This window comes from Helicoverpa armigera, chromosome 18 (genome assembly GCF_030705265.1).
Source record: "Helicoverpa armigera isolate CAAS_96S chromosome 18, ASM3070526v1, whole genome shotgun sequence".
Classification (NCBI taxonomy): domain Eukaryota; kingdom Metazoa; phylum Arthropoda; class Insecta; order Lepidoptera; family Noctuidae; genus Helicoverpa; species Helicoverpa armigera.
Genome location: NC_087137.1, coordinates 459,098 through 485,629, shown reverse-complemented (window position 1 = coordinate 485,629; position 26,532 = coordinate 459,098). Strand labels below are relative to the sequence as shown.

At 35.8% G+C, this 26,532-nt stretch overlaps 1 protein-coding gene and 1 non-coding gene across 2 annotated transcripts in view; one reads left to right on the top strand and one right to left on the bottom strand.

Moving 5' to 3' along the window:
* Positions 1-26,532, top strand: part of LOC135118124 (uncharacterized) — a 101,750-nt gene that overhangs the window by 61,126 nt on the left and 14,092 nt on the right. The gene's annotated exons all lie outside the window — the stretch shown is intronic.
* Positions 20,009-20,081, bottom strand: Trnar-acg (transfer RNA arginine (anticodon ACG)). The gene has a single exon. It is a non-coding gene; the product is annotated as a tRNA-Arg (tRNA).

Sequence of the window (26,532 nt, the reverse complement as noted above, 5' to 3'; positions counted from 1 at the left end):
TTCACTTGAAAGTTGCCAACTGAGAAGTGATAAGCAGTGCGACGGTTAACTTTTGAGTTTGTTTCGGGAAATGGATCAGCATTTAAATATTTGTATGAATTATTCAGTATTACTTACTTAATTTTCCATAACTCACTTTCTTAACGTCCACATAGTACATATACCTACTTGAATTTACCCTATATCGTGGACAGAAATGTTACATGATACTGTGAGGCTATTTTGTAGGGTTATTGAACAGATAAATGAAGCAACGAACGACATAATTTCCCACAAAATTGCGTCCTGCGCCACTGATTTATTTTAGCACGCGTTGATTTAACATATAGGTACGCTCTTCAGCCTAACATAACGAGAAAATAATTCACCAACAAATTACAGTCCATCACACAAGCAAATCAATCGCACGCATCACCCATAATATTAATGACCAAACTTGTGTGTCCGTGTGTACACGTACTATTTGTCTTTGTTAGTGAGTGAATTAATTCGCTCATCGGTTAACTAATTGAGTTATAGCCTTGTGCTAATGTTGCTGGCGATCTATTAAGGTCTAAGTATTGATGTTTGTGCACCATCGTTATTGTGGGACCTGATGGAGTGCTGTTTGGCTGTCATTTGACGTGTGAGGCGGTGACTAATGTCAAGGGTCGAGGGTGGAAGTTAGCTGAGTATATAACAGTATTTTGTTTATTGATAATATTGTAACACACTATATAAGTGTATACTACCAAGGTTATACTACATACACAATAGAAGGTTATACTAAGGTTGGTATTGCACAATTGTACCAACTCCACCATCCCAATATTTTATTTGAGTCTTTTTAAATCAAGTGGATGAAAATCTCGCTTCAGACCTAAATCAAAATTTGACAAGATCAGACACATCTGGACAAGATCCAGGTGGTCAACAAATTGACAATATTTTTTGAATTTTTATCCTTATTTTGTAATGATTAAATCACTAAACATACTTTACAATCTTAAAAGACGACTTGCAGTGCCTTCAACAGTTTTATTAGTAACAAAACTGAACGCTAATTTGACCTGAATACAGCCGCCTCCATAGGACCTCTACTTTCGAAACACGCTCAATGCTCGCCTAAAATGAGTTAAGCTACTTTAATCAAAGTAAATCTTTTCTCAATTAATGAAAAGGGTCTTCTTTATTTCTTTAATCTATTTCTGGGAGCTTAAGAAATTCTTCGTTCGAAACATAATGAATTTCTTTAACGGAAAAGGATTAGAAGGAACGGTATTTTAAGGAATTGCTCGTAATAGGATGACAATTAAGCCGTGTGGTTTGTGTGTGTTGTGTGATTTGTCATTTTGAGTCTTATGTATTTGTAAATAAGTGTTATTTTTATTGTAGTTTGCTAGTTGCCATTCAGATAACGAGGTATAAATCTACTTCAGGAGCATACAAATGTCTCTTTATGAGACCAATTCTTAGAACTTAGTAATTAAGTACCACACGATATAATGTAAATACACAGAGAGTACTAATCCTAAACTGGACTTTATACCAAATCTGTACACTAATTACTATTCTAGGAAGACGTAGCCGGTATTTTCTCCAACACTATGTAAATCTCCCTTACCTACACGAAATAAACAAACTAGCCGTCACACAGGACACCGCATACATCTTATTGATTCAATAGATAAAGGTATTTATTTACTAGAGGTCATCTATCTTAATGTAAGGGTCGGGAGTAGCGGGGCCTGCTCACTTGTCGGACGAGGCGCATGGAAATGCCTTTTAGATGTCTAGTCTGTGAGGCGAGGCGAGGCGGTGTTAGAGAAGATTTTCTTGTGAGTTGTTTTGAATAGGTTCTAGTTATTGCTGAAATGTACTGTTGACTGCGATTGGCATAATGTTTTGTCGATTAAAAAAAAACAATTATTTTCATGTTTTTACGTTTGTTGATGTAATTATGCAATTAAAATTGGATGACATTGTCATAGGGTTACCTAGTGTAAATGACTACATATACCTAATAATTAATTAGATCACCTACAAAATGTCACTACGTATTTATTCATATTTTTCCGAGTAGATAAAAAATCTTGCATCAAAAATAATATCTAATAGAAACAAAACACTGCCTCAATCCAAGGCACAAATCCAGTGTATAATCTCCTCACAGTAAAAATAAATAGGCGTGCATTAGTGACGGTAACTTGATCCTAAGACGTATTAATTTCGAGAGCATCCGTGTGCACTCACATGTCTCGTGTGTGCTGTGTCTTAGTTTGTGTGTGTTGCTGTGTTTTGGGTAGATAAATGTTTATTTGGTGTCTTTGGGTGTTATAACTTGCGTAATATCCTAAAACCGATAATTTTGTTTAAAAAAATCCTAATAAACGTTTTACTTTTTTTTAAAGTTTTTTTTACTTTTTTTTTGTTGTTAATTTGTTTCTTGGCCTCTCTTGGCAAATGTAATATTGTATGTATTGTAGTATGTATGTATTTAAGTATGTATGTATACTGTATATTTATTATTATTCATATATTGTAAATATATATATATTTTTGTGTTCTTTGTTGACAATATTTTTAACAAAAACTTTGCACCTACCACAGCTTTTTCTCCACCACCCAAAGGTAGACTGGCAGAAAACGCCTATGGCGTTAAGTCCGCCTTGTACGAAATGTGCAGAAGCATTAAATAAATAAATAAATAAATAAATAAATAAATACGCAAATAACACTTTGTCAGACAAATATGTAAATGGATTAAACCAGTGCCTAATAATTATAAACTTATCGTGCCCAAACCATCTAAACACATGGTGGGTTAAAATATAATTCAACTAGTCATGCCACAGCCATTTCCGAATTCAAAATTTTACCAAAATTAAAAAACTCAAACCTGCATTAGCAAAACCATAAATCATAACCCGTCACTGCTCACAAAGGCCAAATTTGGCACCAGGCCAGAGGGCTGTATTATAAAATAAACTTACTTATAAGTGAATACCACAAAAGCGAGTTTGCAATATATTAATTTTAATTAGCCGTTCTCACCAAATAACTAAGTTGGGGATTAAGACTGTGTGTGTTTAATATAACTCGGAAACTTCGCGTCTCAAGCCCGGAGTTTCGATTTTGTCGAGATTATTTTCTGTTTGTTGTTAAAGGTTAACCTATTCCATTTATGTACGACTTGTTTACAGATTGAAATTCAAACTCAAAAACAACTTTGGTGTATGTACTTAGTTACCTACTTTTGTACATCTTTGGAGGTAAATATTTTTAGATGTTTATTATGTTTATCGACGCTTCTTTCGTTTCTGCGAAGATTTTGTTTCTTAAATATTTTTGTTATCAAGATGCTCCAGTTGTTTTTATGGCAACAAATGTTGCAAATATGTCATGTAATGTTATGATAAGCGTGTCAGGGCTCAGTGGAGTGGCTACAGTGGCTACATGCGAGGCCACATCTCAATTCGCGCAGTAAGCCGCATGACAATTCGTCCATGTATCATGATAAGCCTCGGGTAAGTGACGTCAGCGCTCATGAATATGCACGCCACACAGATTGGCCGTCTACAGCCAATCATGTGCAAGTAAAGCCACAGTTTACATATTGTTATGGCGAATTGTATTTAACGGTTGGTTAATATTTAAATTAGTTTATTGGTTCGTGTGATTTTGAATTGCTTCAATTCCATTATCATCCTTTGAAAGTCACCTAAGGCGTGAAATTTTTTGGAGCAATTGAAATAAATTCTTTTCAAAATTTATTTTCATTATCAAACTGTAGTATGAATTCTGTATCTTTAAAAATCCACAAAACACCTAAGGAATGTTAGTAGTTACACAATACATACAGCAATTTTAATAATACGAAACTCAGCTAGCACTTTAAATAATCACATCCCAAACGTTGTACCCCTAATAGTCCTTTCTAACCTTCCATCTTAACCCATTGCATGACGGAGCACCGACCGGATTCGTGCATCTATTTTAAAATAAACTCCAGACGTAACTGTCAAGCGCAAACCGCAGCGGTGGGTGCCATCCGTCTTGCAGGCCATCCATCATTGGCTCAGGCCAGCTCGGTAATGCTTGACTTCCAGACAGGAGCGTAAGTGCAGGTACCGCGAGGTTCTGAGGTACGTGCTCGGTACATGTGAGGGATTTTGAAAGATGGTGTTTTGTTTCTTGGTTGATGTTTGGTAAGGAAGTTGTAGTATGTTGCTGCTTTTGAGTCGGTTTGTGTAGTTCTAATCTGTTATATCCCAAAGATGCTATTATGCCATTAAAATTACGCTACGACTAATAAAGTGATTCAAACAGATCTTACAATATTACGCATGAAGGACGTGACACATTTGTTGTAATCTCCAAATAATAGAAATGTCATTGTACAATTTCCTGAACAAAAAGTCTATTGGCAAAACATGGGAGGGTAGCAGACACCCATACACACCTCGTTAGTCGAATCTCTCAAGCACTCGCACCCCTCCTAAGGTTTGTAGGAAAAACTCCTAGTGATTGTCTCCAAATTTAATAACAGATTTGAATGACCCTCACCCCTCCCGCACTGCTTGTTCCTCACGAAGACTCTGGAAACCCTTCGTAAGGAGATTTCGATTTTAAGGCTGAGGCACACGTGGATGTTTGAATAATGATGATCGATTGTGTTTAACTTGATAATGATAGTGGTGATGCTTATTTACAGTTCCTATATCATATTTTATTCGACTGTCAACCAACGGAAATTAGTTACACATAGTAATAAAACAATCAGTTGAAAAAAATAAAGACTTTGAAGTTCGGGTACCATGTGAAAATGTGACTAGAATCTTAGTTAGTCTCAATTCTATTTCAATGAACGCAATACCACGTTTTCTGAATGCTCGGTGTGCCGCAAACTTTCTTAGAATTGTTTCATCAAATTATTCGGCCATCGGTTTACGATTCGAGAGGCCTCAAATACAATGAATAAAATTATTTTCCGTAGAATATCTTTCGGAAATTTTCAGATGCCATTCGTGGAATTGCTGAGCAATACTTATTGCTTGGTTCTTCAAATAACAAGCGCAATAGCAAGGAAAGCTAGAGAGAAAAATCTTAAACATTAATTTAATTATACGTAATGGTAAAGGGCTTACTGTACGTTTTGAAAAAAATGAAGGAGAATTAACGGTTCGGGTCTGGGACAAGTGGTGAGAGAAAATTATAGTCCCTAAGGATGGTTCTTTTAAAATATTTTTTGGACTTTTTTAATTGTGACTTTTGGCTCGAACGTTTCAAGCCAAAAAGACGAGTCAGTTTTAGTGCGAGTTTCAACTAAAATACTCGAGAGCTTAAAATTCTATTATTCACATTATTTTTTTGTAGTACGTAGTGTCGTGAGTTTTCCTGTTTGAGAAAACATACTTATTTCCCAGCTATGTGCACGTACCTATACTTGAAGTTTATGACGTCATATCAGATTCAGCAGTATCTAACTAATTCATAGAATATCACGTTTCTGTTTGCATTGCGTATGAGCAAGGAATTAGGACATGAATGAGAGATTAGGCCTGACGGGCAGCTGCTCACGAATTCACCAGCTTGACAAATACTGATGGATTGAGTGGTTTCGCCTTGAGAAGCTGGCCATATTAATAACTATTAATTGGTATTAAAATCTGGGAGAGGAGTGTTAAGCTGACCTAATTTTGAGCGTTAATTGTAGTAGTTTGGAATCCTTACCTTTTTTGTTACAATAAAAGTAACAGTATGTATTATGTAGGTACTAAAGACGAGTCACACACATAAACTTTAATGAGAAGTTAAAATAGTGTGCACTAGTGGTTTACTTTCAATAGCAGACAGATTAAGAAAGAAAATAAAAGAGAATCTACTTTCTGCTAGTAAGTACCGTATGGAATAAATACCTTCTCTCGCCTTTCCTTCATAAATTGCGACACATCGCAAAGCAGCCCTTTAACAGAATTTTTTTCAAAGAGCTAAAACTTGGGCCTGACTTTCAGCAGGTCCTGCTGTTTCAGCCTTTTCAGACTGAAAAAAGGCCCGCCCTGTTAATTGGACATGCTTGTTTGTGCGAAAAAATTGCTGATTCTTGATATATACGCGTTTATTGAACGTTTTTTTAGAGCCAGGGATTTTATTCGGATATTTGAAATGATCTTTCTTTACTCAAAATTTCGTTGGGTCGGCTTTATTCCGAATGGTCTGCTCTACTTAATTTGTAAGGATGATTATTTTGCGATTATTTTGATACTCTGCGTTTTTTTGGACGAATTAAATGTTTGTTATTTTTGTCAATAATAATTAATTGCCGGTATAATATTTAATTCACTGAGCATTTATTTGGATAATCTGACCTTTCCTTAATTCTAAAATTTGATTCATAAACACTGTCTAGCTCTAGTTACTTATATAATAACTTAATACTTCCTAATCACTTGGAAAGTCATCCTTAACATTTGAATAGAGCCGCTAGATGTTGGTAATCGTATTGTTGTCGGAATTCAATCGGCTCAGTACTGACTGGGGGTTCATTATTGGAAAGTTGCACAGACAGACGGACCCAGACGCAGACTCTAATCTTATTACAAGCAGATGTCAGATGCATTGTTGATAAATGCGATTAATATCATTTTGTTGCTTGATAAGTGGATTTAGTAACCTTTGTGACACATGTATAGTTTTTTTCACCATTTGTGTAGGTAATATCCCCGTTTCAGAACATCAATTCTCGGTAAATATCTTGGAATGCAGCAAAGGCGCTTTGTACAACACTTAGAGCTGCAAGAATGCTTTAACACATCCCGGATCGAGTCTCAAGCAGCTTGCAACGCTTAATAACTGCACTTCAAAGCCTCCAGCTATTTGTTAGAACCTTAATTCTCCATTTAATGCAAAAAATCTCTTTAAAAAATCCAATCTAGACGGAATAAAGTTAACTCTGCGATACGCGCGGGGTATTTTTTACCCAATTTTATTTTTAACACTTCACGTAAAATAAAGTCTGGCGAAAAACGCTGCATTCATAGAGCCGCTCGAATATACGATGGAGCCCTGGAGTGGGTGGCAACGGGGAAAATGCACCACCAATTGAATAATCTATTTTGTACTCGTGTGTACATATAAAATTGCTATGCATCTAAAATTGTGTGTTTAGAGTTCGACCATACGCCTGGTATCGGTGAATATTTTTTGAAATACATAGCAGTAAATTGCATTTTATCGACAATATCAAAGGTTGTGCCAATAAAGAGGATAGTGTATGCTGGTTTAGTTTTTATGGAATTGTTCGTTAATATTCAGCATCGTTGCTTTGTATAAATTTGTACCATGTACAGTATTTTACAATAGATAATAGTACAATGGACGAATGGCAATAGTTTGTGAAAAAAGGTTACATTTGTGTGCCAAATAATAAGATATTAAACAATGATACATGGTACCTACCACTTGTTGAATAAAACGAAGTTATGTCACGTAGACAAAAAATCCGACTTGTTCTTTTATTTCAGTAATATTTAATTAACCCTCGTCATCTTAATCATCCAAAAAACGTCACTAAATCAAAACCAAAAAGAATAATAATAAAATAACAAAAGCTTTCACATGACATCTCTAATTGGGCAAATGACTTCCGATCGGAGGCTGTAAGTCAAAACAATGCAACTTTGAGAAGCAGCCTCATTTAGATGTTCTCAAAGACGTCAAAGAAATAACGAGAGCCGGACGTTACAGCCGATCAGTCTCCCGGGATGTCTGAAAAGTTCCTTTCTACTGAAAAGACGAAAAGAACCTATCTTTGGAGTTCGCCGTACTTCAGTCCTTTTGGCATTGAATGGCTCTTTGCTGAACGGCTAATGATGGTTTTAAATAAATAGGTATTGGTAACTTCACTATTTTGTGACGTCGTACTTTTACTATAGATTTTTTAAGTACATAAATAACTGTAGACAAAGATACTGTCATTTTTCCGTGTTTGAGACATGACGTAGGATAAAAAATTATGTTACTTTGTAATAAAGAAAGAATCACCAAAAAGCTTGTCATTTTACTTCATAGAATGCCTAGCTAAATCTCAAAAAATAATATCAAACTAATTCTACAAAGTATTTCTTCCACTCACACAAGTAGAAACCAACTCAAAATGCACTACACCTACTCTTTCTCGTCCAATTTGAAACATAGCAGAATAACACTCCAGTGCTTATAAAACGGCAAAAACAACAATTTAACCCTTCACATGCGCTTCCTTCCATTTCACAGTACAAAACTAATACTTCAAAACGGAGCTCGCTCATTGGTCGAGACCGGGTAAATTACTGGAACATTCTACCGCGCTATCATTTGTGCAACTATCTAGATACATATAAGAATACACTGTTCTATTGTTTTTGTACAGAATGGTTACTTAGTCTTTTGTTTTGTGTTGATCCGCGAAATTGAAAATAAATAGTCTTGTAAAGTGTGTGGAGAAAATTGTGCGGAAGTAATGGTTCTCGTTACGTTATAGTTTCCGTAATATAGCGAGTGGCCTTTTGTTAATTAATGATAATATTTAACCTAGTCTCTAGGTCATTTATGTACCGCGGCCCTAGCACATATAAGAAGGCCTACGACGGAACACGACGGCTTTTAGTCAGTAAGACACTCCCTCACCGCTGCTAACCCACAGCGGGAGGGGTCATTTGATGATTTTTTACGTCGTTAAAAAAAAAAAGGTCATTTATGTAACAAAGTTCTCTGACTCGTCTGTTTATGTCATCATCATCATCTCAGCCATAGGACGTCCACTGCTGAACATAGGCCTCCCCCTTAGATCTCCACAGATACCTGTTGGAGGCGATCTGTTTATGTAATTGCAATCAAAACAAATAATGTATACCCGTTCATTTACAGTCGTCGCAAACACAAAAATAATAACTGTCCTTAAATATCTGATTCATTTATAACATTAGCATATTAAAATTTGAATAACTTTGCACGAAATAGCGATTTTTCATACACCTTCATAATAATTGAACAGCCATATTAATGTTTAACATTTAACAGCATAATATTGATGGCAGTAATAAAGCGACTCGGCACTGAAGTGTTAAATTTATTGCATTTACATTTTTATTAACTGGTTAAATGGATGAGTGATAACGACGTGATGTATGGCGTCCCATTGAGATTACGAATGTACCTAGTATAATGTCGCTTACACTCTTCTGTAAAATTATTTTATTATTTACATCATTCATCTACCCTTTTCGAGGTCCCTTGGTCCATAAAGGTCGTACATGGACGTAAAACTGACCATTGGCATTTACAGGTTAAATCACATTCATTAATATCTCGGAACGTGTGTCAAGTGACTAAAAGGTGTCGTTAAAAAAAATGTATCCGATGATTCAATGTGGAATGGTATGCATAATAAACCTTTCTAAAACGAAAATAATCTCTCATGTGACCTTCATGAATTTTCCGAAATCATTAATCTATTTTTATCACCTGCCGCACTCGCATAATTTTCGTGTAATTTCAGCGAGGAAGTACAATGCTAACAATAGAAGTTAACAAGTCGTAACCTCAATACCTCCGTATTTTTCTTCCAAAGGAATATTTTGTTCGGCGATGGGCACGCCCCTATAATAAATCTTTTCTCACCTAAAAACCGAAATTATCCACCCCCCCCTTGCACCGCACCTCACCCCCGATTGGATTCATGTCACGTAATTTATCTTTCTCGTAACATTTTGAATTGTTAGACAGTAATATTTTATCACTCTTAACAAAGATATTATGAATATAACCATTTTAACTCGTAATTAATTTGTGATCGTAAAACATGAATAGTGTCTGGGTAAAACGAAATGCTTCAATTTAAAGAGAAAATGAATAACTATTTTGTTGAAATCTTTAGATCGCAGTTATTCTATTGAATTTAAAATAATTCGATACTAAAATACATTATGCAAACAACAGCGTGCTTTCATAGAACCTATTGAATTAAATTACTTTTTAAGAACGTTTAATGCACTGTAACAGAATCTTTTATCAGAACACAATATTCCATAGTAAATAATAATGTTCTCTAATAACTGTTGTTATGTGTATCACAGGATGACACAAAGCAAAAAGTAGACAATCCACCAAATGCACTCAAATACAAAACCCATTGCAATAGTTCTCACAAACCCTACTACACCGCAACTGAGAGTAAAACTCAAGAAACATTACTCCACCCAGTAGAAGCGAATTAAATTATTTACCTTTATCGATAGGTATCGAAGCCTCCCCGGGGAGCCTTACAGAGAGGGTTTTTCTGTAATCTTAAAGGCTTAATAAAATATTCAGGAAACAGTAGAACGCTTTCCCAATGCTGGCAACATTCAAACTGTATGTCAATGTGTTGTGTTGGCTATTCATTGCGGAGTGATGTTGTATTGATTGTAAGTGAGAAGTGTATAAGTACTACATGTAACAATAATTATTAATACTATAGTGGGGTCTGCATGTTAAGCTTTAAATTAATATTATGAAGAGAAAATATTACTTTTTTTTTGGTGCATTATTTTTCTTAATACAAAAACTTGGATAGATAGATAGATAGATAGATAGATAGATAGATATACTCTTTATTATGTACACCAATTTAAAAAACAAAAACAACAACAAAACACTGATCTACAGATATAAAAGTCGGTGACACAATGGGCGGTCTTATCGCTAAAAGCGATTACAGAACTGATTTAAAAATGTGTCATTGTTAGGTAGCTATACTATCTCTTGGTAGCTTCTATGTAAATGAAATTTCGGGAAACAGCTAGTACTTATTAAATAAGTGGTGTATGTCTGTACATATGTAATACGGGAGGTTTAGTTATTTACACAAGTGGCCGCATGGTCGTCGAATTTCAAGAGTATTGATTGTATTATGCATTCTGTAGATATAATCGTACTCAGTACTCGAAATATTTCAGAAGAAAAATCTATTATGAAATATATAATCAAACAATTCAATATTGGAGATGGTTAAAGTAGCTGACAAAGTTCAATGACAATTCTTTGACAAATTGTCATAAAATCTTTGGAAGTTTGAAAGAAAGTTTTCTTAAAATGACAACTTCCTGAAACAAAAATCATGTCTCCAATCCGCAGTCAACGAAATGACTGACACACTGACATTTCATCGTATTTCTCAAACTTTAAGGATCTTTGAAAGAATTCTCTTAGCGGTCGGCTACCATCCCAATTTCAGTTCACTCTTTAATGAATCCATATAAAGCAGAAAACAAAACCGACTTAACATTGCATCTATAATAATCTTTATGACGTGATGTTAAAGCTGAAAATGGCTTGAGATATTGAAATTGATATTTGCATGGATTTGCGCCTTTACGGGTAGACATTTAAAAACGATTAAAACCCTCTTTTGGGGAGTTGAAATTCAAAAGAGATTTGGTTTGTTCGTTCGTTTGTTTCTTTTGTATATCGACGGTTTGGTTCCGTAGAGTTTTGAGATTTTGATTATTCGCGTGTTGGTTTAAAAGCTAATTTTCCTCTGAAAGGTCGAAAACTCGAATGTGTTTGTGACTTTAAGAGGATCTTTACTCGGATACAATTTCTGTAACGTTTTTGGACAAGTAGAGTTACTTTTTGGACTTTTTACATCGGTCATGTCCAAATTAAGTTTGGTGGTTTCAACGTGCTAATGTAAGACTACTGGGACTCTATTTAAAAAAGTACCGGAATCGATAGCCCATTTATTGCAAAAGGCCATAGTCTAGTTTGTTATACGAATGTTTGTATTTTGTTCATACCAAAAATAATTTTAATTAAAATTATTACCATCTATTAACATAACCAGATCTCGAGAAGGAACCCAAATAGAGCAGGAGGTAACGTCTGAAGGATTACTAGAACTTAATCCGGTCCCGTTTATAGCCGATTGATAGCCGTCGGTGGACGATAGCCTTTATGTCTTAAGTATGCTTAGTGAGCGTTTGACTTCATTTGAATTTAATACCAATAGAATTTAAGACGAGTTTATTGATTTGATGGCCTTTTTAAGAACAGATAAATAAGGCAAATAGGTAAGTTTATTTGCTACGCTTTCATGGTAAAACGGCTTAATTGATTGAAATATTATAAGATATGAATATAGATGATATTTTGGTTGCCCGGGTAACTGGGTTGAGGAGGTTAGATTTACAGTCGCTCCTTATAAGCCACCTGCAGTTAGCTGCATCTGGTAAGACTGGAAGCAGATCCCGACATAGTTGGGAAAAAGGCTAGGTTAGAGTCATATGCATATTTTATGCGTGTGAATTACGAAAGAAGTGGTTCTGTTTGGAGTTGAGTGACACTGAAGAAAACAGCTAGTACGAATATAAAGTACCCTTAAATCACAATTTAATAGAGTTCTAAACAGCCATAACATGAAAAGGCATTGTTTCTTACCGTTGATGTTACTAATAGCGTAATAAAACTCCGCAGAGAAATAGATCTACGAAGACATTAAAAATGGCGATCTAATTTCACAGCAGTGTAATAAATTCTGCAGCTGCAATAAAACTGTGATGAACAGTGTAAACGAACTGTGTACTCGACAATAAAATACGTGGATAGTTTTAGTTATTACTTACTAGTGCAACTTTTGTAGATAGATAACAAAGTTATCAAGGGTCAAGCTGCGTATGATTCGATAAATGTGGATGAAAATCATTTTTTTAATTATACGCTACAAAAGTGCAATATTCGTCGTCGTCGTGTCAGCCGAAAGTCGTCCACTACTGGTCAAAGCTCTCTCTTAGATTTGCCACTTTGCTCGATATTCAGCAACCTGCAATAAGTTTGTGAATATAAAGGATTCAAAGTCTAAATTCATAATTCTAAGTCAAAGTCTAGTTCAGATTACTCAAAATATTACTAATCCTTCCTATCTATTTGCATGTTGTTTGTTTGTGTGGTAGAAAGCTCTGATCTCAAGAACGTCGGGACTTATTTATATTAAAAAGTCTTTTAGCATTAAAAAGCAAGCTCATTTACCGAGAAAAGTTATACATAGATCCCTGATTATACAAATGTACAGAGTAGTGTCATTTGGACGAGGGTGAAACCACAGTCGAAAGCTAATTCAGCTTATAAGAAAGTTTTCAGACACTCAGATGAAACAGTGAAATCTACAGAAAAAGCTTCAAGTCGTCGACAAGAAGATAAACGGTAGCATTTTAATTATCTCCGCAAACGATGAAGTTTCTTTTGTTTTCAAACAAGAAACACTCGGCAGACAATTGAGTATTTACACTGAAGTCTAAGTACTGACAGATGCTAGGGTTTCTTGGGTGGGGCGCTTTTTGTAGGTCTGGTATGGTGGTGCTAACAATTGATTTGTAAATTTACTGTGGGATTACCAAAAAGAACTATTAAATGTTTTATTGTCTCTTTACTTTTGGAGAACCAAGAGTAAAGAGATAATAAAAATCGATCCGATGAATGAGAATTTCATATACGCATCCCTTCGTAACCGCTTCTATCAAGAACCCTTTCTTACCCAACACAAATTCTTAAAGGTTTGCATTTATTAAAGCCATAGTTTTAATCAAATTATCAATAGCACAGGAAGTTGGCGAGTGAAGGCGATGCCAATAAATAAATAAACTTTGTAAACTTCAAAGTTCGTACAAAGCTTTAGAAGTTTAATGTTCAAGTAGATTGTTGGCAAGTTAAAACCACGAGTGCAACTCGTTAAAATATTACCCTTAGTTACCCGCAGTTTGTACGCAGATATACAAGCAATGTGCCTGATAGCTTTCAATACAGTCAATTATAGTTTATTGCCTTAATTGCTTTTCAGATACTCCATAAAATTTTTCCACGAAAAAATATGTTTTTATTTAAATTGTTTCTATTTCTAAATCTCCTCGGACAGGGCTCAGTCTGGATCTATGTATAGTTGCCTATTTAACTTCTATTTAAATGTAAAAAATATGTATGTACATTAGATCACAACCAAGTGATAAGCTAAATGTCTACATAAGTCAATATATAACGGAAAACTGTTTTATACTCTGTTTTACATACTGGTTTTAATCAGTTTTGATCATCCATAGAAGTTTCTTCTTTAATAAAATTTATTGTGAAGGTAATCGTATCCCCCTTGGACCTTTATCCTTGTTTATAGGAATCGATAAACAAGACGAATACCTTTATAGCTAAGTACATGTAGACAGATAGACTCCCAATAGTATCATTACGTACATTATCTCCACCTTGAACTGCAGTTGTCTTTAAGAAATCGCTGATTCCGATAATACTGCCCATTGTTTCAGTCTTTTAATCTGATAAGTAAGCTTTTATCTCTCAATTTATGTGCAATAAAGTGTATTCTATCTAAGGTATATAGGTAAAGTACGCAAGTATCGGCAGCAACTCTGCCCACCCCACAAGAGAAAGCGTCGAAATGTTAATAACAATTACAACAGACCTTACCTTAGAATGTTTATTATACAAAGTTTCAGAAATCCGTCTTTATCAACACGGCTGCGAGTTATAGCCGGAATTGGCGGAATTACCGAAATTGCTTCCAATTAAGTCATTGTCCATACAAAGTTTTAAAACGTAATGAGTTGAGGCAGTTGATCGCACGCCTAGGGAGACGACTGGATTTTACGTGGACTAAAATATTTCTTGAGTGATACTGGTACGAATATTTCATAAAGAAAAATCCATTTAATACTTCAATTTTCATCTCTTGTCAATATAGTTACTCAGTAGTTTGTTAAACTTTTAATAAGTTAACATGAAATTTTATAAAGTGCACATTCAGCTGGAAGTGCTAATCCTAACGGGAGCTCCACAGAAAACTAATTAAAGCAACTTTAAAATCTCATTTAATGTTTGAGCACTTCAAACTTTTGAACTACCGAACACGACACACAGTGCGTCCGATAGAAAATTTTAAAGCAATTACAGTAATTCTTCGCAACAATAAATTGAATCACGGGTGCACAGTGCGCACGCCACCGCGCCGTGGACATAATGTCGGAGCAACTTCTAACTCGATTCGCCACACAGGCCGGATAAAACTTTAATACGTTTGCAACGAGAGGCACGCCATCCACGAAATAATTTAACGTTACTACTTTAATCTATTTTATGGCTTGTTAAATGCAAATTTTTAACACTGTGCAGCGCCATTACTGCGTGCTATTAGTCAAATGAACTCAGATTTGCATTTGGAGCTTAAAGTCGGTGAGCACGTGCTTCTATTTTTACGAGTTAATGAAAAGAGTTAAAGTGTGACAGTCTTTTTTGTGGACTTTTAAAATATATGAACTCGACATAAAAATGATAAACCTTTCGATTCAAACCCACTAGTTTATTAAAATTATATATGGCAACACAAAATCGTGTAAGAAAAAGCAATTAAGCAGTTTGTTTCCCCCATCAGTCTATGTGAGGGCAACATTAGTTGAAGCAGAAGGTACGACGGAGTCCCGAGTGCCGTCTGACAAATATCCTGGCTGCTGCGACGGCCACATCCCACTTGTACAAGAATATATCAATGCGAAGAAATGAAGGGGGATAGAATAGAAAGTGGGATTATGTAGGTATTAAGGGTATTTGACTTTAGTGCTAATGCTATTGTATGCATACTGCATATTTTGGTCAAACAAAAGACCTATCTGCTGTCATTGCATATAACATATTTATAACCTTAAATACATCTTTTTGAAACTCAAGTTTTGTTTTTAGATCCTTCTGTCTATCTAATAAAACCATTTATGATAAAACAAACTTTTACTGAGAAAAGCCAGCATTTTATGCCCATTTATTCCTCGTTTTCATTTCCTCATTTCTTTTTCAAAAAAACGCATGGCTTAATTCAAACTAGTTGAACAATAAATTCGCAAAATTTAAAACGGCACAATAAAACTCGTATAGTTTAGAGAGAGCACGCGGCTGCGGTTAGGTCTGTTCCTGACGCTGACACTACGCCAAATTAATGGCGCCGTCTGTTTAGCTGAAAAATTACACCAATATTACACTATCATAATTGTGTTTTAATATTAATTTTGTCTCATAAATCAGTTGCTGTTGTCCCACTGTGCGTAGTGTGCTACAGCGTTACAAATGTGGAAAAAAATATAAACTTAATTTTTTCACAAAAAAACTTTTTCTCAAAAATTATTGAATTTCACAGATCAGGTGTATGAAACCTGAAATTCCGTTACATACTGACTATATTTCATAGATATAAAGATAACAAGTTTTGCAAGGGCCAGTTTCCCGAACCCGAGGGCACGCAAAACGAGTTTATTTGTCTTTTATTAAATGTTATGTTTCAATTAAAACTGATATGTGACGTCTCTGTTTTTTGTCGAATCGTATTTTGCATTCTCTCCTGTCAGTCTGAATGTTCAAATTGTTTTTCTCTTCTTTTCGATCACTTAAAATAAACCTACACTACTTTGTAATGTCTTCTGTTTAACTTTTCAGAATTTACATCATTAGTCAGTAATTTGTAGGATCAAAATTCCTCTGAATACTAAAAAACACATAGTTAACATAAGCCCCTGCATTCTAGCAAGGCACCTTGAATTCACGCCATTGCAAGTTGCGATCCATTTCACGGAACCAAGCCATTACACACGTCGTTAGCCTGAGAAGGCTACAAAGTATTTTTCAACCATGTTTTAACATAATTTAAATTGTGTAATTTGGAATTTACATAAGCAATTGTTTTAGCTCGTCAACTCTTGCACGATGGAAAGAAAATATTAGAGGTACAATGTTGACTTATGGTTGTGTTATGTCACATTATGAAAATAACTAATTGTGGTCCCATTTAACACTTGCATGTTGCGTGAATTTTAAAGTTTATTCATATAAAAAGAGCAAACACTCAATATTGTTAAATGGTTTTTATTGCTGTAAAAATATTATAATTTGTGTTTTATTATTTTCAGGTAAGTTCTACAATACTGTAACAAAAAGCAGGCATCATATGAATGGCAAAAACACTGGTAAGATTTTAATAAGCAAGGCGATTGTTAATATTTCACAAACAACGACAACATACTAAGTTAACTGAGCCATACGGTTTAAATGCAATAAAACCCAGAAAAATGGAATAACAACGTTATTTAAAGTAATCACCCATACGGAAACACATACATTTTAATTTTCAACACGAGTGCAGAATATTTTATGACAAAAATGAATTTTAATTGAAAAATTATTACGGATGCGGTCGGGAAGGTTGAAATATTGCACAGTGGGGACAAAAAAACTAATTACGGTGTGACCTTTTGTTACGTTTAACGGCCCGGTGTGATTTAGTGCGATATTTTGTCTACAAAAACTGTTGGTCCAACCACTGGGTTTTTGTATTAATGTCCGCGCTAAAATGTATTTAATGATATTATGATCTTTTTGGGGAGGGGTTATATTAAAAGGTTAGGGACCTTTCGGAGTTTCATTGTTTTGATGTAAAACATTGTGAATTTGAAATTAGAACGCCCACAGCGATATCTAAATATATAAAACTCAAAGGTGACTGACTGACTGACTGACTGACATAGTGATCTATCAACGCATAGCTGAAACCACTGGACGGATCGGGCTGAAATTTGGCATGCAGGTAGATGTTATGACGTAGGCATCCGCTAAGAAAGGATTTTGATCAATTCTACCTCCAAGGGGATAAAATAGGGGATGAAAGTTTGTATGAAACTTTGTCAATTTTAAACCGATCGGACTGAGACTTAGCATGCATAAAGCTACTATGGCGTAGGCAACCCCTAAGAAAGGATTTTGATAAATTCCATCCCTAAGGGGATAAAATAGGGGATGAAAGTTTGTATACATCTTCTTAGATTTTATGAAGAAGTCCTGATGACGAATCAGAATTTTATGATGACGTTCGCATAAATACGATTTTGATAACTTATATTATAAATGTGAAAGTAGGTACCTCTGTCTGCCTGTCTGTCTTTTCTTCACGCCTAAACTACAGAACCGATTTGTGTGAACTTTGGTACAGACATAGTTTGGAACTTGAAAAAGGACATAGGATAGTTTTTATTACAAAAAAATATAAAAATAAAAATTCCGGACATATAGCGATATCTATTGGTTAAACCAAAAATCTGCCGGAAGTCACTATTCCACGCGAACGAAGTCGCGGGCAAAAGCTAGTTTCAAATATAGACAGAACCAATCGACCTTTCATCAATTTACGCTACCACAAAATATCGTCTCTTAGCTACTTGTAACACAATGACTTCAAATAGTAGCCAACTTAGGCCCACTCAGTTTCAAGCCTCCAGTGGAAAATTTTCCAGCATTAGTTGCCTATCTTCAACAATATAAAACTTCGTTTCGCAGTCAAATTGTTGAATTAAATTGTAATGTACCGGTCCCAATTATGCTGGAAGAAAAGACGGACGGACGGACAAAGCAGTATTGTGAGTATTACAGTGCCAAGTTTTAACTGAGTTAGAGGCTTTCAGGCTCGCTTACTGCGACGCTACAAACAGTTTGAATACAAGCTCCAAGGTATTTTGAATTTTAGTCGCGATTTTCTGAAGAAAGATCTTCTTTTAATCGTTCTAAGTTCCAATTTGGTGGTTCATTTGCTAGCTACTATTTAAGGCCACAATAATTTAATTACCAATATTGGTCAGTTGCCTGAGTCACATGATTGCAGACTACCTGAAATCTTTTGGCAAATCTTTACAATAGTAAGGACTCTGGATTATCAGGAATGAAAAAAATCCAGTCAAAAATCCTCCTATTGCTTTTCAAAAATATTGAACATTGTTTAGCGAACAGGTCCTAAATTGCTTGAAGTAAAACTCCGGATCTCTCACTTATCTACAAACACAGCTACATCGCCCAGTCACTGTCCCAAACCACCACACACCTGTCCTATACATTCATACACACACACACATTCAAAGACGCCACACAATATCACCTGCACATACCTAGTTCAATACGGTCCAATTGAAGGCCCATCCACTATCCGTAACGTGGTGCTTTATCAAAACAAACAAACGTAGCAATTACATGGCCTCAGAACGGCTCGCTGAGCAATACTACCCGCAAATTGGCTTCAGTGTCCAACCCTTGATTGCTGTATTGTGCCGTGGCTTTCTCCACTTGTCGCGGTGTTTGTCTTCGCACGTCTTTTGAGGGTTACATGAAAGTGCACCGTGGTATGGGGAAAACGGTAGTATAGTTCGTAGAGATTGTTTTGTTTAGATTTGGAACTGTGTTTTGAATCGAAAAATGTATGCAAGTAATGCAGAGTGCATAGCGCATTCTTATACATACTAAGCTTATGCATATTATGTAGTGAGGTCTGTTCTTTGATGTAGATAATGACGCGGCATTGTAGATACCTAGACAAAGTGGATCTGTTTCTGAATAACAAAATTATGTTAAAATAAAATATATCACTCAGGCTTTATGGAATTATAATTATACGGATCTTAATTTTACCCTATTGTAGTTTTTAAAATCCTTTACAATTTTAAGTAACCCACAATTCTCTTCAAATAATAATTGTCACATCAAAATAACAAAATGAGCACACACGTCAAAATAAGGGTGTTCCCCCACTGCACACAAAAGGAAATAATTCAATGTACAGCCACAAAAAATATATTATTCGGTATAATTCGATAATCGCGTGATTCGATTCCTGCCTTTGTGATGTCACTCAGACAATTAGTGTTTGATTCCAGCACTAGGGGGCGCTGTAAATGAATTATGTATGCGGTTCGTGAATTAATTCTTAGGGATGTTTTAAGCAAATGTGTGGTCATAATCTGGTTATTCTAGGGGGGTTTATCGAAAAAATGATTGCATTAAAAGGGTTATGTTGCACTGCAGTGATAATCAGATTTGATGGAGTTATTTTTAAATTATTCATAGATATGGTTTTAATTAAAGCAGGCCGTTAACGAGATAACATAACACAAACTTTGACAACGAAATTTTGAGAAAACTCAAAAAGATTCTGCGACCCTGCCAGGATTCGAACCTGGAATCTTCTGATCCGTAGTCAGACGCGTTATCCATTGCGCCACAGGGCCAGTTGTTAAGAAACGGGAATTTGGCAATCTTGTTGCCTAGGCGTACGGATCTTAGACTCTAATGAATTTAATTCTTATTTCTCAAGAAATATTTATTTTTAAGTAATCGCTAGGCAGACGGGACGACGTGGAATTTGATTATTTTTATACTTTGAGATAATTTAGACTAATTCAAGAGAAGCTCAAAATACTAACTTGATTAAGTAAATTAGAGACTCATGCCGTATTTTGACAGTAATACTGGTAGTTACGTAATGAGGCCATATTGGTAATTTGTGGTCACCTACTGATTTGTGACCACAATTCAATTGTTTGTGGTTTTCGTCCGTTCGTCTGTCAATACGTGAGCGAGTTAGTGGGAAGATGAAATTACACGTATTATTATATGTTTAATATTGACTTTGGTCTAATTTGACTGTGACTGTCATACACAATGTTGATGCGACATATGGACTGTTAATAAAACCGCAAACCAAAATTGACAATTTTTGTTACAAACTGCGAACATGTACATTAACATTGTAATGTACATACAATACATAGGTACGGTATCTACATACACGTATTTAGAGAAAAAGCTTAAGCTATGTAAATAAATTAAATGGAGAGCAAACTGAAACATTTTTACAACAATGACGTCAACTAATCTAGCCAACAATAAGAATTTCTCACTAATTAATCATCGCAGGCACTAAATTAAGTCGAAAACCTCGTGACACTTTCCCCTGATCTCGCCTCACATTTACGTCACGGTCCGAATAAAAAGGTTCGTAACCGGACCCAAGGACCAAAGAAAAAAGAAGGCGGAATCCTCCGGGGTGTCGCATTTTCCCCGCTGAACCCTTTTTTGTTAAAATGATACTTTCATACTGCACGTATTGTATTTTTTGACTCCAAAGGCGTGAATAACGAGATTTTTTTTTGTCTTTTGTATGATAGGGATAAGTTAAGGGTAAGGATGTAAGCTTTTGACTAGGTTTTGTATTGTATGACGAATAAACAGGATAAATTATGTTTTGTTATTTAAAAAGCAGAAAGGAAGATAACAAACTTACTTACAGCTTAAAAAACTTAAATGGAAAATCTTTAATAATAAAATTTTCGATTACCAAAAAGTCCCGAAAAGCTAATTAAAAGAGCATGAAGCAAGAGCGTTTTATTCTTCACGAATACAAAAGTGGATCCGATTATGACAGCAACAGGATTATCGATTGTCACGGCCGCTCATCGCCACGCATCGCTTACAAAGCGCTTAAACAGCCGATAGTATAGCTCGTAGCCTCCACACAATATTGTCGCTCATTGTGCACACGCCTCATTGTCTTACAAATCTGGTTCAATAATGAATCAACTCATCCACCAGCCTAACCAAACCAAATCGAACCCTAATCGCAACAAATTAGAGCTTCCTTTCATTTGCAATTTAAAAAGCCGTTAAATGCAGACACAATAGAATTCGATTATGTAATTCAAACATATCGGAGAGGGTGATCAATTAATTTTGAACTGTATTTTGTTCGTGGAGGGTTGATAATTGAGTGATGGGGTTTAAGAGTTATGATGTTGCTGTTGGGTGGTAAAGGGAGCAAGGCAGACTTTGTGACGGGTATATTCACAATCGCAGCAAGCATTGGAGCCACTCATAATGACGAGATTATGTTCCATGGAATGTCTGCGCGTGATATGTCAGTTATTATTAAGTCAACATTAGCGACTGTATTGTTTCAACATTTTGCTCTTTAGGTCTGTTTCTGTTTCAGAAAAACTGGGACAGTTAGAGTAACATTTAGACAGCTATTATCATGCCAAAGTTTAGTAACTTAAATCAACTTAAATCCTCCCCATCATTAAAGTCAAACCCGCTACTGAACAATGCCCATGAGACGACAAGGACCAAACAATTCGTATCAAAGGACCACATAATATTCACAAACCAAACATTTTGGAACTAAAAGCCCCATAATCACTAAACAAACTTATCAACGGGAAACACTTAATCGTCTTCAAGTTGATACTACTTTCGACAACTTAGCGAAGAGGAACGAAGTTGGAATATTCGTCAAATATCAAGTTTGCGTACTTAGTGAATTGACACGAGCGCGCCTCCTAATTACTGCAGCCTGTAACGGCCACTGTGTTGCGGTGGAACAATGAACTGTGAAGCTTTTGGATGCGGTTAGTAATTTTTCGAGGATGTAGAAAAATGGTAAGGGATATATAAATCTTTTATGAAATAGGTAGAATCTTTTTTGAAATCAAAAGTACCTACTCCTTTTCTCTGAAATCGATTGAATTACATTGGATTGCAAATAACCCAGAAAAACTAGACAACATAGAAAAAACTCCTGCTTAATGGCCAGGTGCGATTCCACTATTTTATCTTACGTTAAAAACACGAGTAAGAAGCAAAAAAGCTCAATCTCCTCCAATCCAATAAAGCTCGGTGTACAAAAACGATTAATCTGGCGCTGTTCGTCTAGATTGCGATCTATTGGTCGCGCGACTGTGTTGCGCGTCGCAAATTGCCATCGCTCGTGTGCGACCCCCCTTTGTATTGTTGCGAGGAGCCTATAGGTTTTACTACAGGTTTTGTTTACTTGTGTGATTTATTGGAATTATGTTTAGAGTGGAAAAAACCGGTGAAAATCGTGCTCAAAGATTCCGTTACATAGTTACATACAGCTCAAGCTTATAAAAGCGTTTATAAGCTTGGGCGATTATTTAGTTAAAATGGCTTTAAAATATAGAAAAGGACTTGGTGTTGACTTAACACAACACTAAAGAGGACTGCTAATCTGTAAGTTTTGTAACTAATAACCATATCTGATTTTACAACGTGTCACAAAACACTTTTGGAAAAGTGAAAACGACTTGCCACCTACCTATTCCCAAACCTACACACCATACCCCCAAAACAACCACACATAAATAAGTATACCACAGTCATAAGAGCAGAATATCAAACCAGTATTGCACGGCGAGAGGCATCAGTTACCCGCAAATTGTGGGCAGCAGCCCTGATTGGATTACTGCAATCGGCCTGTGGCCTGACTCCGCCGGGCACACGTTAGAATGTGTGATAGTCTTTCAATTTACGATGCAGTGTCTCGGGAAATGGTTATGGTAACCTCCTGTGTTAGATCGTTGAGGATTCAAAACAATATGCCTTGTGAAGATGTTAAAGGATTGAGTTGGTAAGGAGAGAATTTTCGGAGATCTGGGAATTCTCCCTTAGATTTTCTCAGATACATAAAGAGTTAATGTTAAATAGCTCAGACAAGTCTGAAACGTTATTTATTGTCTTAACATAAAAAGACACAATAATGCTATTTATCTTACCAATGAAAGGACTCATAACCAAATATAGTAGCAATTACACCCTTCCACAGAATAACAAAACAGCAGAGTAGCAATATACGCATTAGGTTTGTGACGGCGCGTCGGCCTACCGCTGATTGCATTACTGCTGCTCTCACTCTGTGGCCGCAGGGACGAGGTTATTTGATACGCAGCCAGTCATTTGGACCGGTTTATGCAATAATGATGCATTATTAAGTTAGCCTGTAGATTTATGTATAGGAAATTATTTGCGTCCTGATTAAATTGCTAGCGGTTATACTGTTAATTTTGGCGGTAAACAGCGTTGCTGATTGGTTGGCAAGTATACTGGCTATGAAATAGCATGTCCAGTAAGTTCATTAATTTTATTTGGTAAAAAAGTCACCATATTCTTGAAATGAGTCTTATGTGCAGTTTGTTTGCGAGTGTTTGCAGAAATACGAAATCTTTACCAAGAATCTTAAAAACCATCAAGAACATCATGTAAAACAAACCTTTACTGAACCCATTTACAACACCTTTCAAGATGGGCCAAAGTCGTTAAAAAAGACGTCTCTAACGCTACAAAATAATCTGGCAAAAGGTCTTGTAAGCGTATATGCAGCATGCAGAAACAAGCGCACTGGCTGGGATTGTGCGCTAACGAAGCGTGTGGTTATCATAACTTTCACGCTGTTACGTTTTCAGTGAAATTGTTTTTTGTTTTAAGGCTAGAAGTGAAGGAATTTGCTTTTTTTGTTGTTGTTGAGATATTAGTAGTAAGCCGTGATATTCACAAATAATATTGGCACGCTATGCTCACATTCATCACATTCACTGTGATTTGTAGTGGTTTAAAAAAGATACATACTAGCTTTTCCCCGTAGTTCCATCGGCATCTCGAGGAAACTGTACGTCTTTTCTTATAGCGCGAAAGACAGACTTTCACCTTTGTTTGAATTGATACATGTGTAGTAATAATTTACTTCTACATAGGCCAACACATCATAACTTCAGATCTGACATAACAATAACGATAAATTATGTAAAACTGAAAGAATCAAATGCTTTATCTATAAGGAATAAAGCGTAGACACACAAGCACAGGCGAAGGTAGGCGCACGCAAGAATTAGCGAATGGCTCCCGTCTACGTAACGCGATTGTGGAGTAACGAAGCATGCGGTGTACTACAGCTTTATATCTCTAGGGATGGGAGCAACAATCACATAAATATAGCTATCGATGTTTTAATGCTTTCATGTACATCGTAATATAATTTGAAGTGACGAGACAGTGTTGTGTCGCATTTTTTAGGGAAATATGGTAAGCTATCGACCGTCACAAATATTGATGGTTCTTTCGGATTACGCATTTTCTCACTTAACTGACAGTTTTTTAACTGATGTTTCTTTTCATCAGATTGCTAAAAACAAGAAGAAATAACAGTTTATGTTGTGTTGTGGTGCTTTGAGAGACGGTTTAAAATACTTAATAAAACATGTAAATCTACGTTTATTCTAATGGGCAAGACCGTCAAAAACCGCATTACTGGGCAGCGCACCCTTTACCCGTGCTTCACGGTTATTTAGCCACCCCTATTTAGACGGGGCTGCGAGAGTTTTCACCGGCATTTATATTCTGAAGAGAAGGAACAATATTGTGTATTGGCTTCGACGGCAATCTGAGTGACTAAATAAAAGTGGATTCGCCGGCTGTAGTGTTTGCTAGCTTTAGCGTTTGTCAGCTTGATTGACAGTTTGTTATTTATTCCTGCAAAATTGTTGCGAGGTATTCCTACTGCCTTAGAGAAGGTGTTTTAACAATCCCGTTAGGAATTTTATGTTGTATTAGGCGATAAAGAAAGATGGGAGATGTGTTTAAAAATAAAAGCGCGACTATCGATTATCTAAAAATCATATCGATAAAGCCGACAGAATGTTCCCATCACTAAATACCTACAGTTGATTTTAGTTACTTCCATGCACACGGAGGAATTAATTTCCTTACGATAATGGAAGAAAAACATTGAGTGTTATTTGCTTGTCATCTCGCGGCAGGAACTGGCGTACCTAATAGGTGTTACAATAACATTGAAACAATGTCGAAAACGACGGACCTAAAAATATCATTGTTTATTGTTTTGTGTAAATTATGTTAAAGATGCTTGGTGGAAATTATTTTTGCAATTACATTTGAATTTTTATCTTTTGTGAATGAAATATTCTAATTCGTAATTGACAGTTTACTGGAGAACAGTATTTTGATTATGGAATAAATAAATTAGGCAACAAGCCGATCGATTTTGACCTACTTTTGCAGTTCACAAACTCTAACTTTTCTTTGTAAAGAGATAATACTAGCGCATTCATTCCATCCTTTTCTTTCACAACCCAAGATTATAAAGGTACATACAAACATGCGTTATTACGAAACCGCAGAGCTTCTCCACGTGCCGTGATATCCACATTTCATTAATAAAGGTAATATTTCAATACATAGTAACACGGCCAATGTGGGGTGCTTAATGATAGCAATAACACTAGCAATCGGGAATGAATAAAAGGTGTAATTTATGTGTTTCTACCCCCAAAATGTGGCCGCGCAATTACAGGCTGTATGGGCCCTAGTAGGGACGTGAAACGATGTCGATAGATTGGCTTATTAAAATTTTAGAAGAAAATTAATTGGTTCATTTGTGAGTTGAATTGTAATTGTAATTTTGAAACGAAGTGGTGCTTCGTGTTGATGAAGTTAATTAGATTAGAAGGGTAGGTGTTACTAGGCTAATAATATCTCCCTAATTAAGTGTGAATGAGCAATGTTTTGATTACTTTTTATTCATGTAAGTCTGAGATAACTGGCCATTTCGTAAATGTTTGCATGTTGGAAATTCCTTCGATCAATTTCATCTGGCTATCAACAGTTTATCTGTTTAAGAACACTGGGCCTCAGTACTCATGTAGTGCGCTACATAGCGAAATCCTAGACACAAAGGAATTTTGTAGCACATAAAATGCCTACACATTATCAATACATTAAGACATCGAGCGTGTCCCATCCCTACCGACTTTAGGAGGCCCATCCTACTGTAGGGAAATGCTAATGATTTCCCTTCAGACACCATTTTAAAGG